Genomic DNA, 16,974 nt, shown 5'->3' with positions numbered 1-16,974 from the left:
CTGATGACGTAGATGCTGTTGTAGCAACTGTAGTTGTATCTGTGGTTGTTGGTGGTTTAGATGATAAGGAAGTAGATTCTTCAGTTGATGACGTAGATGCTGTTGTAGCAACTGTAGTTGCTTTTGTGGTCGTTGTTGGTGCAGTTGATGACGTAATGGATTCTGCAGTTGATGACGTGGCTGCTGTTGTGGTAACTGATGTTGTTTCTGTGGTAGTTGGTGGTGTAGATGATGACGTAGGCACTGACGCAGTTGCTGTAGGTGCATCTGTGATACTTGGTGTTGAAGACGATGACGTGGTTGGCGTAGTCGGCACTGTTGTCTTGAATGACGTAGACGGTGGCGTTGTTTCTGCTGTGGAAGTTGGTGGCGTGGTTGATGCTACAGTTGATGGCACTGAAGAACTCTCTGAGTTTCCTATTTTCCAGCCCTCTGTGTATTCCCAGGATGAAAAACACGTTAGTGCTGTTTTTCGTTTGTTTAACTAAGAAAGTCAGATGTTCAGTAACCATACCTCAAGCTTGTCACTCTGACTAGTTAAAATAGAACTTAACTAGGGATAGTTCACATGAAGTATTGAACAGTGATATGGTGAAGGATGGTTCTCCCTGTTGAATACTCTGTTATAGGGCCAAATCAGCCGGCATTTCACTTTTGATTGGTTGAGAGAAGACCGTTATTAAATCTAAAGCAGCAGATAACGAAAACATAGCATCTGCGAATTTGCTTTTGAAATTCTTGAAACGCCTGCCACTCGGCTTGATTACCAAACCGCTACTTCCCCAAGATGGGCCAAGCGCCAAGTGGCAAGCGAGCCTTATATGGCACAACTTTAGGGCCATTTATACGAGGAAAAATAAGACGCGTCTTAAATAAGACGCGAACTGTACCATTTATACGAGCATGTCTTATCTAATAAGACGCGTCTTGGCTAAGCCGCGTCTTATTTTAGACGAAATGCGCCGTTTATACGGAAAGTTCGCGTCTTACATAAGACGCGTCTTATGTAAGACGCGTCTTATTTTCCTCGTATAAATGGCCCTATTTGTTCGTTATGCAGTGTTTATATGTTGAAAACAGAAAAATGGAAAACATGATGAATAAGAATAAAAACGCAGCTTTGCAAAAAAATGGCTACACTTCGTTCTAAAAACCGGCCCTAAAAGTGTTTTGTCCTCTGTGAAGAACTCGTAGGTGACGAGTGCTTACCCAAATACTGAAGTCGAAATCAAAGACTTTACTACGGTTCCCGTAAGGTGTTTGACATGTGACTTTGTTCAGTCAAATCTTTAACAACTGTAGGATGGGCTGTCATCCACTTTTGGAGCCATTTAAGTTTCTTAGTGCACACGAGAGCCTTGTTAGGGATTCAACTAAAAAAAAAATACGGAAAAAATGTTAGTTGAATCCAGGTAGATGAATGTTTGTAAATTCGACAACTTTGGGCCTCGGACGACTTATTTGTTTCTTGATTTTGGAAACTTAGTGGTTACTCTATAAGGGAAGACTTATCAAATACAGTCAAACCTGTATTAAGCAGACTTGCATTAAACGGTCACTTTCTTTCTCTTAATCACCGTAAAACTGAGCTGTATTAAGAAGTCACCCGGCCTGTATTATGTGGTCGCGTTCACCTTTTCCGCTGTCCCAACGAGTCTGATTTTTTGTTATCTTCACCTCAAACCTTCACCTTCACCTTCTTGAACGGTCACTTTGGCAAGATGTACCGTCATGACTAGTGCAATAGATACACTGTGCATGACATTCATTAGTCTTTTATCCCCTTTTTGGCGCAGGAAGAGGTAGAAACACTCTATGGTCAATTTGTCAAGTTATGGCTGGAATATTTTGCTTTGTCACCATTCTTATTTTCTTGATAAACAACTCTTTAGGGTGGTTAAAATCACTTTATCACATCAGTTGATAAAAGAAAAATTTTGGATCTGGGGTTCAGGGTCACTGTGGACACAACGTACGGATGACCAAGTTTGAAAGGAGCTGCGTCACAACTTTTTTGTTTTGGTTTAACTATATCCAGGTCCCTTCCGAGTTTTTATTGACCTGTTGATTCGGTTTTCCAACGTGGTGTCCAAAAAGACTTCTTGCGCTGGTTTGATTATTATGGACTGGGTAGCCTGTGCACAGACGTATCGTAGGGAAAGAAAGGAAATAAAAGATATCTTCATTACAGGTTTTAGAATCTTAGACTGAGTCTGGCCTCAAGGCAGATGAAACAGGTAGAGAGAACCCGGGAATGCAGTTGTTCAGGACTACCACAAAGCGAATATTTAGCAAAAGGTTTAGTGCTCTTTAAAGAACAGTTCTCGACAGTAACCGTTATCCTTCCCCTCTAAAGTAGATGCTCACACATGGTGTTTGAATTACACATACGATTCGTAAAGAAAACGCTGCTTTTTTTTTTTTATTCATTTGTTTAAGTACATCAATGTACAAAACTTTCCAGAAAATATCAATTTAATTGTCTCCAAAACCTTGGTTTAAAAACCAAATAAATAAAACTGAAACACGCAGATAACTAAAATGCTTCACTGAAGGAAGCCATAAAGCTTTATGAAACGTCTTTTAGAGTTTCCTTCGGAAACTTGGCAGTGATTTAAAAAATGTAATCAATTAATGTTTGTCATCTCCTTCAAAAGGAGATGCTCCTAAAACAAATCTTATACTGCGATGTTTCTTTCTGTACAATAAATAATATTTCAACTTTCTCAACTAGGGTTCTGGGGTAAAACGTTCTTAGCATAACTATGGAACTCCGTGAACATAGCATAACTATGGATCTCCAATGTCCTTTCAACATGTAAACTTATTGATTTTCTTTAGCTTCTGTTTCTGACATCATAACACGTGACAAACGACTTGATGAGATGATTCAGACTTCCAAACGAGGCTGATTCATGCCTTGTAGGATAGTTTGGTGGTGAAGAGCGAATTTTTCCTTTTAAAGCTACACATTAACTCGATCGTACATCATTCCTGGCAGTCTTATGTTAAGTCTAGAAGAAAAGGAGAAAAAGGACAATGTGAGGCATGTGTAAGGCTAACCTCGTTCCCAGGATTTTCTCTCCTCCTCCCTCGAAGGAGGAAGAGAGAGAACCCCGGGAACTGGGTAGGTGCAAGGTGACCTTTCGTGGCCAAGTTTGTCCGTGAAAAAACTCAGTTTCTTTGCAAATGAGTTTTGGAATTAAAAGCGGTTTCATACATTAGTGCCGACCTGTGCCTGATTGCTCAATTTATAAGAGGGAATTATGACTGAAATAGCAGAGACAGACAAGGACTAGCCTTCGTAGCATGGCGGTTTTGGTTGGGCGCGCTAAGTAATACGGGCGAGCGAGGGCAGAGAAACCGCGAGGAGATTGGGTTTTTATTTTTTTCACGCGGCTTCGCCGCTCGTTCGCGCGCGTTTTTGCGGCTTCGCAGCTCAGTAGTGCTCCCGACAAAAACCGCCAAGCTACGCAGGCTTGACGAGGACAGATATTTTTCCCTTTGCCTGCCGTCGCCGCTTCTGTCCTGTCGTTTTGGTGAACATCACAGCATAACGCACTTGTACGGCTTTCTGGTTGTCAGTATCGTTGCTAATGACATTTCTATACTAACTGTGTACGGTAACCTTACCAAAATGCGCGATTTTCCATTTTGAATTTACTTCGTTTGGAATGAAAGATCGGCGCCGGACTAGTAACTGCGACCAGCCTAAATTTGAATTCGATTGTACGGCTTCTGAATCGGCCCTTACAGAAGAATGTCAGCTGAAATGACTTACGTTTTTTGTCGTAACAGTACCCTTCTTTTGAACAAATAAAGCATGACACCCACGATAACAATTAGACAAAATCCGACCAGTGAAGCAGAGAGAATGACTTCTTGATTTCTAGAGAAGAACTTCTCGTTAGATTCTGCTCTTTCTGTAAAAGAAAAATAAGGGAAAATGCTAAATTGCAAGTTGAAAGTAAGTGAAAAGGGTGGTTCCATATTTTCAGTTCCCATTTTGTATTAATCAGAACAGTAAAAAAGCCAGAGAGAGAAAGAAATCATGGTAAAAAACCTACAAGAAATTCTGCTCTCGTCAATTAAATTAATACAAGAACACATCACGATTGACACCTGAATCTATCTTTCCCTTTTTCATACGTAGGACATACGTTGTTTGATTTGACTCGTAAACCACTCCAAACTTTTCAGATTCCTTTGTTCTGTATTCCAATATCTGATGATAGGCCACGAGTTGATATTTTGCACCCGATATTACAAAGTTCTTTAGACTTAAATAATCCTTTTTACCTTTTTCAACTGATTCTGTTGAAGTACCAATATGTGATCCAGGGCTAAAACTCTTGGAAAGACCTTTAGTGTTTGAAGTTTTTGAAACAGGCGTTGAATTGGACGCTGTCGACGATTTTTTCCCTGTGGCTGAGGGACTAGTAACCGATCCTGATGGCGTAGAGAATGTCATCAATATCGTGCTGGATGCCGTTTTCGCCGCCGTGGTAGTCGGAGTTTCTGTAGTATTTGATAATGTAGACGGTGACGTGACGGACCCTGATGACGTAGATGCTGTTGTAGCAACTGTAGTTGTTTCTGTGGTTGTTGTTGGTGCAGATGATGACGCAGTGGATTCTGCAGTTGATGACGTAGATGCTGTTGTGGTAACTGTAGTTGCTTCTGTGCTATTTGGTGATGTAGATGATGACGTAGTAGATTCTGTACTTGATGACGTAGGCCCTGACGTCGTTGTTGTAGGTGCATCTGTGGTACTTGGTGGTGAAGACGATGACGTGGTTGACGTAGTAGGCACTGTTGTCGTGTATGACGTAGACGGTGGTGTTGTTTCTGCTGTGGAAGTTGGTAGCGTAGTTGATGTTACAGTTGATGACATCGTAGAACTCTTTAAGTTTCCTATTGTCCAGCCATCTGTGAATTTCCAGCATTAAAAAGACGTTAGTGCTGTTATGTTCAGTAACCGTGCTGAACATGCCTCGAGATTGCAACTCTGGATAGTAAAACAGAACTTAACTAGGGATATTTCTCATGATCGGCTGTGATGTATTAAAAGATGGCTATCCCTGTAGCATACTTTATTAGGGCCAAATCACCCTGCATTTCATTTTTGATTGGTTAAGAGAAGACTACTAGTCTAAAACGGTGGAAAACGAAAACACCGCATACGCGAATTTACTATGGACACGCCTGCCACTGTGCTCTATTACCAGCCGCTGCTCGGGGCGCTCCTTCGCCTAGGTGGGTGGAACATTCGGCAAGACTGGGCCCGGGAAACCGACGGAAATCGAGCTTTGTCTGAGAAACGTAGCTTTGTTAAACACTGGCTATACTCCGTTTTAACGCAAATCAATGAAAACTCTTAAGTGCAAGAGTGCTTACCCAAAATACTGAAGTCGAAATCAAATACTTTACTACGGTTCCCGTAAGGTGTTTGACATGTGACTTCGTTCAAATCTTTAACAACTGTAGGATGGGTCATCATCCACGTTTGGAGCCATTTAAGTTCCTTAGTACACACCAAAGGGTTGTTGGCAATCCAACTGAAAAAAAAAAACGGGAACCAAAAAGGTTAGTTTGAATTCAGTGAGGGGAATTTTTGCGCATTCGACAGCTATGGGCCTCTAACGACTTGCTGTTACTGATTTTTGCAACCTAAGTGGCTAGAAGACTTTTCCACTTAACGACTCTATAGAATGAGTTCCTTTTCAAAACGAGTGCTTCTGAAATTCATTTTTCAGAGTGCCTTCATTGACGCTTAATACAGTTGTATTGACGGTTTACTTAAGGTGGCTCGATACAGTTTTTCAAGGCCAATACCTCCCAAGTTTGAGCGTAAAATACGTCGCCTTAAACAAAGTTTTGGAAAATTTGCCACCACAGTTGTATTAGATAAAGATAAAAATTAGTTATGATCAGGGTTGCAACGACATCGGAGTTGTCATAGCAACGGAATGACGCTATTACCTATTTTACTTGCAGCAGTATATCTCGGCACTGGGAACTGTTCTTCCAAAATCGTTCACAGGAGCTTTTTCCACCAATAGCGGCCTCGATGTTCGTGAAGTTTAAGCGAAATCTGTAAGAGCGTTATCGAGATATTTTGGGATGAAGTTTTTATGGTTAGAAACACAGTAAAAAATGGACAATATTGTTGTTTGGGCGTTATCTGTAGAAAATGAAGCGCTTTTTACATGCAATTTCACCTCATAGTAGTTTCAATCTTTTTAAAAACTTGTGTGAAAGATCATGGAGATAGCTCCAGCCGATTACTAGAAAGAAGGGTTTTATTAGTATGTATCGAAGCGCTCTTGTTAGCGTTTTTGTAAACATTTTGGTCTTCTTTAACAAATTAGCGAATAATTTTTAAACCGGTCGATAGATTTTTTTTTTAATTTAAGATCCTTGAGATTAACCTTTCTTTTTTATGACCTTTCAGTTTCAAGATTATTGATACATTGTAAGGCAGTAAAATAAGGGCTACAATTCGTTACTTTTTTATCAGAAGTGTCGTTATTACAAGTGAAAGCCTCTCATTATTCAAGGCATTGTCTCCAAGTTTCATTTTCACGTGAACAACAGGAACTAACAATGCATTTGACATATGCAAAAATGCTAGCTATTGTTATGCGCGAAAATATGAAACTTGGAGACAATACCCTGAATAATGAGAGGCTCACACTTGTAAACACAAAATTTCAGCCAAAATATTGGCGAATTGTAGCCCTTATTTTACTGCCTTACAATATATCAATAATCTTGAAACTAAAAGGTCGTATAAAAGGAAGGTTAATCTCACGAATCTTAAATTTTTTAAAAAATTTATCGAGCGGTTTAAAAGTTATTCGCTAATTTGTTAAAGTAGACTAAAATGTTCAAAAACCGCTAACAAAAGCGCCTCGAAACATACTAATCAAATCCTTCTTTCTAGTAATCGGCTGGAGCTATCTCCATGATCTTTCACACACGTTTTCAAAAAGATTGAAACTACTATGAGGTGAAATTGCATGTAAAAAGCGCTTCATTTTCTACAGATAACGCCCAAACAACAATATTGTCCATTCTTTACTGTGTTTCTAACCATAAAAACTTCATCCCAAAATATCTCGATAACGCTCTTACAGATTTCGCTTAAACTTCACGAACATCGAGGCCGCTATTGGTGGAAAAAGCTCCTGTGAACGATTTTGGAAGAACAGTTCCCAGTGCCGAGATATACTGCTGCAAGTAAAATAGGTAATAGCGTCATTCCGTTGCTATGACAACTCCGATGCCGTTGCAACCCTGATCATAACAAATTTTCATCTTTATCTAATACAACTGCGGTGGCAATTTTTCCAAAACTTTGTTTATGGCGACGTAGTTTATGCTCAAACTTGGGAGGTATTGGCCTTGAAAAACTGTATCGAGCTACTTAATGAGCTTTAATTACAGGAAGCTAAGAAATGCCGTATTCTCATTTTCAATACTCACATGTGACCACCATCTTTGGCAGCAATCTTGTCAAATATTGTTACAGCTTCTTGTGGAATGGTATAGAACGCATTGGAGGCCAAACGGCTGTGGAAAAAAGGCGACAACAATTTCCCAATAAAAATGTGATATAGTTCGTCTGGAGAAAACTGACGTTTATATATATCAATGTCTTTCGTTTAAGGCTTCACGCTGCCTGAATTAACAAAATTACTTCAACAATCTTTATAAGTCTATACAAAATTCTGGCGTTAGAATATGAGCTTTTTTTTATCGTTTCCGCTCATTAGGGGCGCCATAGAACTCTCGCGTGTAAGAGGAGTCAGGTACACAGAAATACAGACTGATAACAAGAGTTATTTTAAAATTCTTTCCCCCTTAGTGTGGAGACTTCGATATAATAGAAAGCTTAAGATGCCATGCCGAATGACACAAAGAGTTAGTGCTACATAAACTACTTTAAAACTTTGTCGGCAAATTTGTTGAATTTGCTCCAGGTGCCTGAAGCACTGTCCAGAACTGAAACTGATTTTTAATAGCGATGGCTCTTAAATTAAAATTCATAAATTTAGAATGAGACACTGTTGACTGCGGTGATTATGTTTTCCTTATTCTCGCGACCATAACTTGTGGATTAAGCAGTGATTTATTTAATGCTGGCAAATGATACTCTTTTTAAGAAATAGACAACTAGACAACTAGAATTGTCTTTATTGAGGGATAAAATGATACAAGAAAAGCCCCAGCTTTAAAACTTTACTTACAGCTCAGACAAGGCGGTTAAATTCTCAAGCGATTCTACTGGAAATTTGTTTAAATGATTGTTGTCTAGATTCCTGAAAAATAAAACAGTTTCAAGGGAAAATTCAACTCGTCGTACTCTAATTTGAGTAAAAAAAAACCAATGCCAAAAACAGAATTGACCTGATACTTACAAGTGTGTAAGATTTGACTTCATAGAAGAGAAAGACTCTCGGCTGACGCTTGATACCTTGTTGTTCGATAAAGACCTAAATGAAGACATAATTCGATTTGTTAGTAAAAAGCGTTCGTTATGTTCATCTTTTACTAAGCCGTACTTATTAGCTAATAAATCACTATCTATAGCAGTCAACAAAAATAAAAAAATTAAATTACTCATTTAATCATTTCCACTCCAATACAGAAGTACTTACAGTAGCACCAAATTGCTAAGTTTGCTGAAGAGATTGGCAGATATTGCAGTAAGCTTGTTGTTATCAATTGTTCTACAAATAGGAAGAAAAACGATGATTAAGGAACCTTATTCTAAACAATATGAAGCAACTAAGGGCATTGCTTTGTAGCCTTTATTTCATTGTCACAAATTTTATACCTCCATACTTGAATCAGAGAGTAAAGAAGTGGTATAGATACAATGATACGTAAAATTTCTAATTTCTTTTTGACAATTTTCCTCGATGTTCTCGTTGACATATTTTTTATTGCGGTTGTTAGGTCTTTGTGGTTGGACTTACAGGTATTGAAGGGACAAAGTGTCTTCAAACAATCCATCTGGGAGCATGGCAAATTCGTTGTACTCTAAATACCTAAATCAAACAGGAACAAAAAATACCTTAAATTGGCTCTGAACGTTTAGTAACGGCGCATCGCGCTGTCACTGTTAAGGTTAAGATAGATTACACTGATTTCAAAAAAGCTATAAATAAAAGGCCATGACCAGAATTTTTAGTTCGATAACGTGAACCCTCCCGGCAGCGTGGTTTTAACCTATTTCGCACAATGAAGTTAGGCGCGATTTTTCTTTTAATAAACAGACATCAGTGCAGTTCCTCAAATTGGTGTCCGCCCATGGTCAGCCTCAGCGGACCTAAGCGGTTGGCCCAGACAAACACTACAAGGAGAAGCTTTATTTTAAGTGTGTAAAAAATCATGAATAAAAACTGTTGACTTCAATGTGGCGCAGCGTTGAAAGAACGTAAAATGCAAAAAAGTTGCATTAAAGCTAACTTGGTCGGTGAAACAAAAGGCATATATGCATGCTTCACCCTAAAAGCTGTACAAAGAAGACAAACTTCCCTTTTGATTGATCATGAGTCACTATATGTTAACACAAAGTTAAAATAGATATCACCACTGAGGCAAAAACTTTACTGTTATGGACAGGGAATCGAAGATTACTTACATTTTTGTTACTGCTGTTAATCCTTTGAAAGAGTCTGCAGTAACTTGACTTAAATTGTTCCGAGACAAAATTCTACAAAAGAATGTGGTTATAGGTTTAAGGCGTTTAACAAACTAAAACTTTGGTGCATGAGAAACTGAAGTTAGATGAATACAACTACTTACAGTTTGTTGAGTTTTGTGACGCCCTGGAACGCATTCCCAGCTATGCTTGTTAAAGGATTTGATATTATGCTTCTGTAGATAGAAATTTAAAACACGGCATCACGGTTAACCCTGCAAACATCCCTTTCAGCTCAACGGCCGAAGGTGGCTCTCGAAAAAGGTTCCTTCGAGTTTCATTCTGTATACAATCCATAGAACATATTTAGCACTATAAAGCTGGTAAATTAACAGATCTATTCGAAGAAAACAACCGTCTCCTACGCGTAACTTTTAAACGCAAAACAGATGGGGCCTGTCACAGTTTCTAAGTCGGTATTAAACTCGTAACAGAACAGTCAGTCGTTTGACTGACAAACCTAAGGCTTGAACATTGCGCACTTTTTACCCCTCTCACTCTCTCCACCAGTGCACCGTTTTACGGGTATCTTAAGCCACTTAAAGTTACATGGAAAGGAAAGAAGCAGACGAAACAAGGATTCGAGGTTACCATCTGGGGATTAATAGAACTCGGGACTTCCCGCACAGAATGTAGTGCACCAACCAACTGTGCCTGCTACGGTGTCATCATGAACATAACCTCAAACTGGATTATTTTAAAGTTTTCAAAACGCTTTCAAATTTTTCGCTGCTTTTTAATAGTCTATTTGCTCCACAGTTAATGAACTTTTAGGATGGACAACACTGAAGCGAATATAGATTCGGATCCTCTATCACGTAAAAAAGTTTGAAGACGTTTACTGATTGCTTTAATGTAAGAAAACTTCAAACCTTAATTCGTCTCTTCAGACACCATATGCGAAACACAACAAAATTTCTAATGAAGCACAAAGTTCTGTACATTTGTTTCGGTTGAATGTGTTGAAATTTTCACACAAAAAACCCTTTCTCAGTTCAGCCGAAACTCTTCGATTCCTTTCATTCCAAATTAGGGCATGAAATGCGGTTTCATGCCCTCTTAGCTACTTTCGTTCATTTTCTCTAATTGTCGAGCAAAATTACGTTATCGTATTTATAATAGTCATACAGCTTGACATGAAGTTTTCATAATCTTTATTGAAAACTGTGAGTTCGTTACAGTTAGAAACTTAAGTAAATGCATTAGGCAGACCTTGCATTTTCAATACGAGCAAAGTTTGATATCCCAAAAATTCCACACATCTTAATTACATGTTTTGTTCTCTACATAGTCATCAGACATTGTGAAAACGATCATCGCGAGTTGTGTGGTCATTTAACGTTCCCAGCTTTCGGTAAAGTATTCAAAACTGCTTTTTATTGTAGCAGATCTCGATGACCATTAGTCTAAAGAACTTCAGTGCCAAAGATTTAGCTTGCCTCCAAATCAAAGCGCTTTGAGAAGGAGCCTTTCAAAAAGTCTTTCGAATAGCATTTTCTCTGATTAAGAAGGAGTGGGAAATTAATATGTTTTATTTTCAATCCATTAGATGGCTACGACTTTGTCAAATGTTGCAGTTTAGTTGTCAGGAAACATCGTATTTTTAGAGTTCCGATAAAGTTCATTAAAAATGTTTTTTTTTTAAGTATGTACAAACTTGGACAAACTGGGACAAATATTAAAAGAAGAGAGACAAGCTACCCTGGAAATGTCTGTTCAGTTTTTTAAAATTTGCTTTCTACAAGGTCTAATATCCTTTGCGATTAAGTTTTAACCTGAAATTAATACACACCAATCAATATCGAATGTATCGTGTAATCATATATGCACCAATGAGAATTCTATCTTTCTAGAATCCTGGAAATGGCTTCAATTTTCGTTTGTAACGTATAATACAGAGCAAAAGAAAAGATTGATAAAGATTGATCTTGATATTGAGGAGAGTTATATGCAATGGTACTGGGTAATTGTCGTGTTGATTTTTTACATTCGATTTGTAGATAGACCAATATAAAAGACATTAATGACCATAATCTGTTGGCTGACATTCTTGTGGAAGGTTTTCTAAACCAAACTTGTTCATTTGCGTATCTACAAGACAGCCAATTTCCGTCCTTAAGTGGTAAATGCGTATATATGGTAAAGATATTTGCTCGCTTGATTAAGAGCTCGTCTTGCTAGAATGTACTGATAAACATAGATGTGTACGACTCTGAAAAGAGATATGAAGTGCACAAAGAATTCTAAAATCGAACCCCCCTGAAGCCTCTGTTTTAATATCGCTTCACTTTTTAGCGTGTACATTCCTGAGTTTAATAGTTTATTGTTCAAGTTTGACCTGTCCAAGCAACCTTTTTTCTTGGCATAATAAAGATGTTTTATCTGACATGAGGCGCTTTTATCCCATGTTTACACACATTTTCACCGATACAGGTTTTCATGGAAGAAATCTGACAGTTTATTTCGCTTTACAAATATTGTTTAACTTTCACTCTCTTCCAAGTATTCAACTGACTCCGTCCCAGCCTTAAGGCATGCCGGCTTAATGGAGTTCTAATCCTTATGGCATATTTTTAATTAAGAAGCGCAGAGAACAAATAAATGTTCGCGAAACTTCATAAACGCCGACAGATTGTCCGAAAATTGCGCTGAATGAAGTGCTAAAAGCTAGTCAAGCTACGGGTGCACTTACCATTTGTTTACGGTTTTAGTTTTAATGGCATTCTACAAGGAGGAAAATACAATAATATGATGGTACACAGCTTTGGCTATATGTCAAACAAACGAAGTGTTTTCACTAAACTAGTTATCAGCTGGAAGATTGGATTTTAGAGATAGACGTAACAGTCTTTGTTGACTTATAGAGTTGCTCAAACATGATAAAGAAGTTAATGGTACAGTATAAAATTGCGAAGACAAAAGCTGCCACCTCGTTTCTTCGATGTAAGGCGTTTCACTGTTATTTAAGTCTTGACTAGAGTTTTTTTGCTGATCGATCGCATTTGGTGGACTGAACCAAATAAAAGTGAGATTTGTTTTGAATTTTATTAATAGGGCCGTCTGCCAAGAAGCAATTTCATTGCACTTGTATTGGCTTCCCTGTTAACATCCCACAGACCTCAGAAAACAGATAAGCAGAAATTAAATGTAAAGAGTACTTGGAAGATTCACGCAATACACTGCCTTTTACCTCAAATAAAGATTTCCAGGTCTGTGTGCTGAGACTCTTTAACAACCTTTTTAAGTTAAGTTAAGGGCCTCGTTTTTGCTGGAATAACTAGTGACTTCAAGCGGATAAAACTGAGCTTCAATGCTTCAAGCTTCATTTTACGGAAGAAAATCTATACAAAACCGGAAACAACAATTCATTTGGACTCTTTGCTTCGTCTATTCACTACAATGAAATATAACATTGGCAGAATAGGTCGAAAATAACATAAAATGCGCCCATTATTCTAGCCCTAGGATGTTAACAAAAAATGCAATCCATAAATGCCGTCCTTTATATCTGCTGCTGGCTTTGCGGATTATCCATCCCAAAATGCCGATTTCCGGCGTAATACAATTATGTTTTTCTTGGTTTTGTAAAAACTTTGTACAGTTGTGTGTTTCATTTCTCTTGGCCGAGGAAGCTGTTTTGTTCTCGTTCAAATAAGTGGTTTCCGTAATAATATGCACAGGTAATCAAGCAAAAGGTGTTGCACAACAATACAAGAAAATTTACATTCAGATTACTCACATTTCTTTCAGATTAGACAATCCCTGGAAGGCATTTTGAGGAATATTCGAGAGTCCTGTGTTGGGCAGCATACTAAAAAGTTGAAAAAAATATAGTTAGTGTCTTAAAAACTCCACGTTTATTATGGAGGTTCTTTTTTAAAGAGCTTTATATGGTTAAAATTCAATAGAAGACCAATACGCACTCTTGACTCCTTAAAAATCTTAACTATTACATTCATGAATTTCAAAAAAACCTGTTTAGTATTTTGTACTTTGTTGGCGTTTCACAACATTCAACAAATATTAAGCATATAAAAATAAGCGGAAACTAAGATAACTTCAAATTTTTTTAAGGCATCGATCTCATTCATCATACTTTCGGCTTTCAAGTCTCTCTAAGGATCTCGTAAGCAACCGGTTTAGTGATGAATGTCGCCCTTGTTAATTTTAATTACCTCTCGCGAAAAACTCGGAAAATCGGTTTCTGACAAAAGATTAATAATCTGTCAAGACGGATATATGTTTGCCAAGAGAAATGAATACTGAATATGCTTTGCTTACTTTCGGAATTCTTTTCAGTCCATTGCAAGTCACATGTAAGCATGCCCGACAAGTGTTAAGAAAATTATTTGAACACAGCTTGAACGCAAAGAACGTCTCCTTAGTCAGTTGACAAAATTTTCACTTTCAACTGTTAAGACATTCACTGCCCTAGTCTTCAACCGAAACCTAAATGTCACTTTTATCGCTTTTGACAAGTCAGCGCCGTGAAGAGCTTCGAAATTGACTAAGCTTTGGTTGGTAATTGTATTTATAGCTTTGCGGGATTTGACAAACTCTCGCTATCTCCGCTCCTCGCCATAATGTTGAGAAATAACAAATCCTCAGTGATAGGTGCCAAAATTTTATGAGCTGATAACAAGACGGTTTTCAAAACCCCAAAGAACAAATAAACCAAATAGTAAACTAACTCACAGTATGTCTGTATCAGCAGGTAGACCGGCCGGAATACTCGTCAAGCTGCTTTGATAATAACAGTCCACTATATTTAAACCATCTCTGTCTTGAAAGCATTCACAGCCTTGTGGACATGACACAGCTGTCGAAGTTACAAACAGCAGAACGAAGGCAACGGCTACGAGATGTCCACACTTCTGACCTACATTGAAGGCCATTTCCTCTGAAATGTAATCTCAAACTTGCTGAAATTTGATCTCACTTGTGTAAATATCGTTTGATCGACAAGTCGCCCAAAGCGCGATATAAATATTTGCCCACGCATGCGTTAAGGCCGTTGTTGCAAACTTTCCACGGCAGCTTGAAGTTCAGTCATCCGAGAACACAATTCAAACTACAGGTTGGAGTTTATATAGCCGGAAATGCCATTCAAACTACAGACACGCCCAAGTCTCAAACATCCATCTGAAATATTTTTATTTTTCACAGAGCAATAATTCAGCAATAAAATAACATATTGATTGTCCCAGCTTATGTTTGTTATCATTTTGGTAGCCTCACCTTTTTAACACTCGATCTATCCTAAGCTCGCGGCTTGAAAGACTAATGGTTCTGATTTGAAATGGATTATTAAAGGGAACTAGGATGATCAGTTAACTAACGTTAGTTTTATTGCTTATAAGACTAGCTACCAGGAATCGAAATGATTGCTTGTGTTTGAATAACGCTCCGCGACGTGCCGGGTGTTTAATCAAATACTATGTCCAATACTATGTTACAAATACGGCTTATGAAGCGGTTTGAAATTAAGTTTCAACTGATAATTACTAAACGAGCCAATCACTGCCACTAAGGAAAGTCACTATTTTACTTTCGTCCTAATTGTTTTATACGTTAAAAGATTTGTAAGCCTTTGAACATTATAGTTTTACAACATCAGATTATTAAACACTCAGTACAAACGAAGTCAAAAAGGTACACTTCGAAACAACTGCTTCAAGCTTTTACTCGTCCTTTTCCTAATCCTCCTTTACCAACCCTTAATTAATCAAGGCCTCTACTTGATGCTGGCCGAGATAATTGCTATGAGTTCGAAGTACGTAACAAACAGTATCTTGTGGGAAAATCATTTTATCGAACATACTTTAAAGTGAAATTGCCGGAAAACTTTAAAACTCCTTTCTCCATGCTTCCAAGCCGGCTCGAGTTATTAATGCAAACGTTCCGGAGAGTAAAAAGCAATTCGGCCGGTTCGGTCGTTCATTTCAGCATCCACATTGCGAAGTCGCTATTTTACAACATGCTCTCTAGGTTAGTAGGTCTACTTTTAAGGCCGAATTCACGAAGTTTATTTTTTTTCAAGAAGAACACTTTTAAGTGTTCTTCATTCACTCAGCTATAAAGCTGATTGCAGCGACTGCACACCAGGAGCGTTTCTATAAATACCTGTGACTCTAGTTTATCTCGGGAAAAAACCTTTTTTTTATTACTCACCATAATATTACGATAAAAACTAGTGAGATAGCACTCCACAGTGGCTGCAAACTCTTATTAAAAGAATTGAAAGAGAGGCCCACCGCAGAATACGCAAAAAAATTGTTGAATTACGCTTTTTGATGAATAGCACTGCTATAAAATACATTTCATCTTAAGTAGCACAAACCTTTTTATCTTTTAAGGGTATTTTTAATTGACGTCTGAGTTCAATAAACTGATAGCCGCGTCGGTCACCTGTATTGTTCACAAGGAACTACGCAAAACTGTATATTTGGGAAGCAATTAAATGTAATATAAAGATAAGCTTCTTTGAATATTTGATGAATTGAAACAGCGGAACCAAGACGGCGTATGTATTTTAAGCAACTGTTCATAGTCATTCTAAATTAAAACAGCGAACTGACAAAGTTGTGCTTTAAACATTTTCTTCCGAGTAGAACCAGTGAGTTCATTTCAGTAATATTGATTTGTACGGTGAAAAAGTGGATTAGTTTAAGTAAGCAGACAGAACTTCTTTTTCAGTTATTGGAATAAAGAAGTCGCTCCTGACCATCACTTAAGATATCGTTTATTTTCTTCTTATTTCAATTTGAATTTCGTAAAATTTGTAAAATTTGTATTTCGTAAACTTCTACTTAACGTAACGAGAACGTCAAATCATCATATCCACTGGAAGATAGTTCATGGATTAGGTATTGCCAGATTTTGCTATTTTACATAATAAAAGCGCCACCAAATAAGAAATATAACTCGTATTACATTTAACTAAAACTTTATTGTGTCGTAAACTCGTTAAATAGGAGCTGTATAGAGTACTAAAGTGTGACGTCATAAAAATGAAATTTCCGAAATTATGGGATTTGTCAGGATATTGTGAAAGAACAATGTCCAAGAGGCCTACTTGCCAAAAATGAGCATTTGGGGGCAAATTGTTGCTGAGATCGTAGCCCAGTTATGCTTACAAAACTCCATACAAACCCTTCTAAATTTTTTTTGGGTCGACCCCAAAAAAAATTAGAAGGGTTTGTATGGAGATTTCTGAGTATAACTGGGCTACGATCTCGGAGACAATTTGCCCCCAAATGCTC

At 37.8% G+C, this 16,974-nt stretch overlaps 1 pseudogene; it reads right to left on the bottom strand.

Moving 5' to 3' along the window:
* Positions 1 to 2,397: 2,397 nt before the first annotated feature.
* Positions 2,398 to 14,774, bottom strand: LOC140940434 (uncharacterized; annotated as a pseudogene).
* Between the last annotated feature and the right edge of the window lie 2,200 nt (positions 14,775 to 16,974).

Source organism: Porites lutea, chromosome 6 (genome assembly GCF_958299795.1).
Source record: "Porites lutea chromosome 6, jaPorLute2.1, whole genome shotgun sequence".
Lineage (NCBI taxonomy): Eukaryota > Metazoa > Cnidaria > Anthozoa > Scleractinia > Poritidae > Porites > Porites lutea.
The sequence above is the reverse complement of the archived record's forward strand: the minus strand, read 5'-3'. Positions and strand labels throughout refer to the sequence as shown.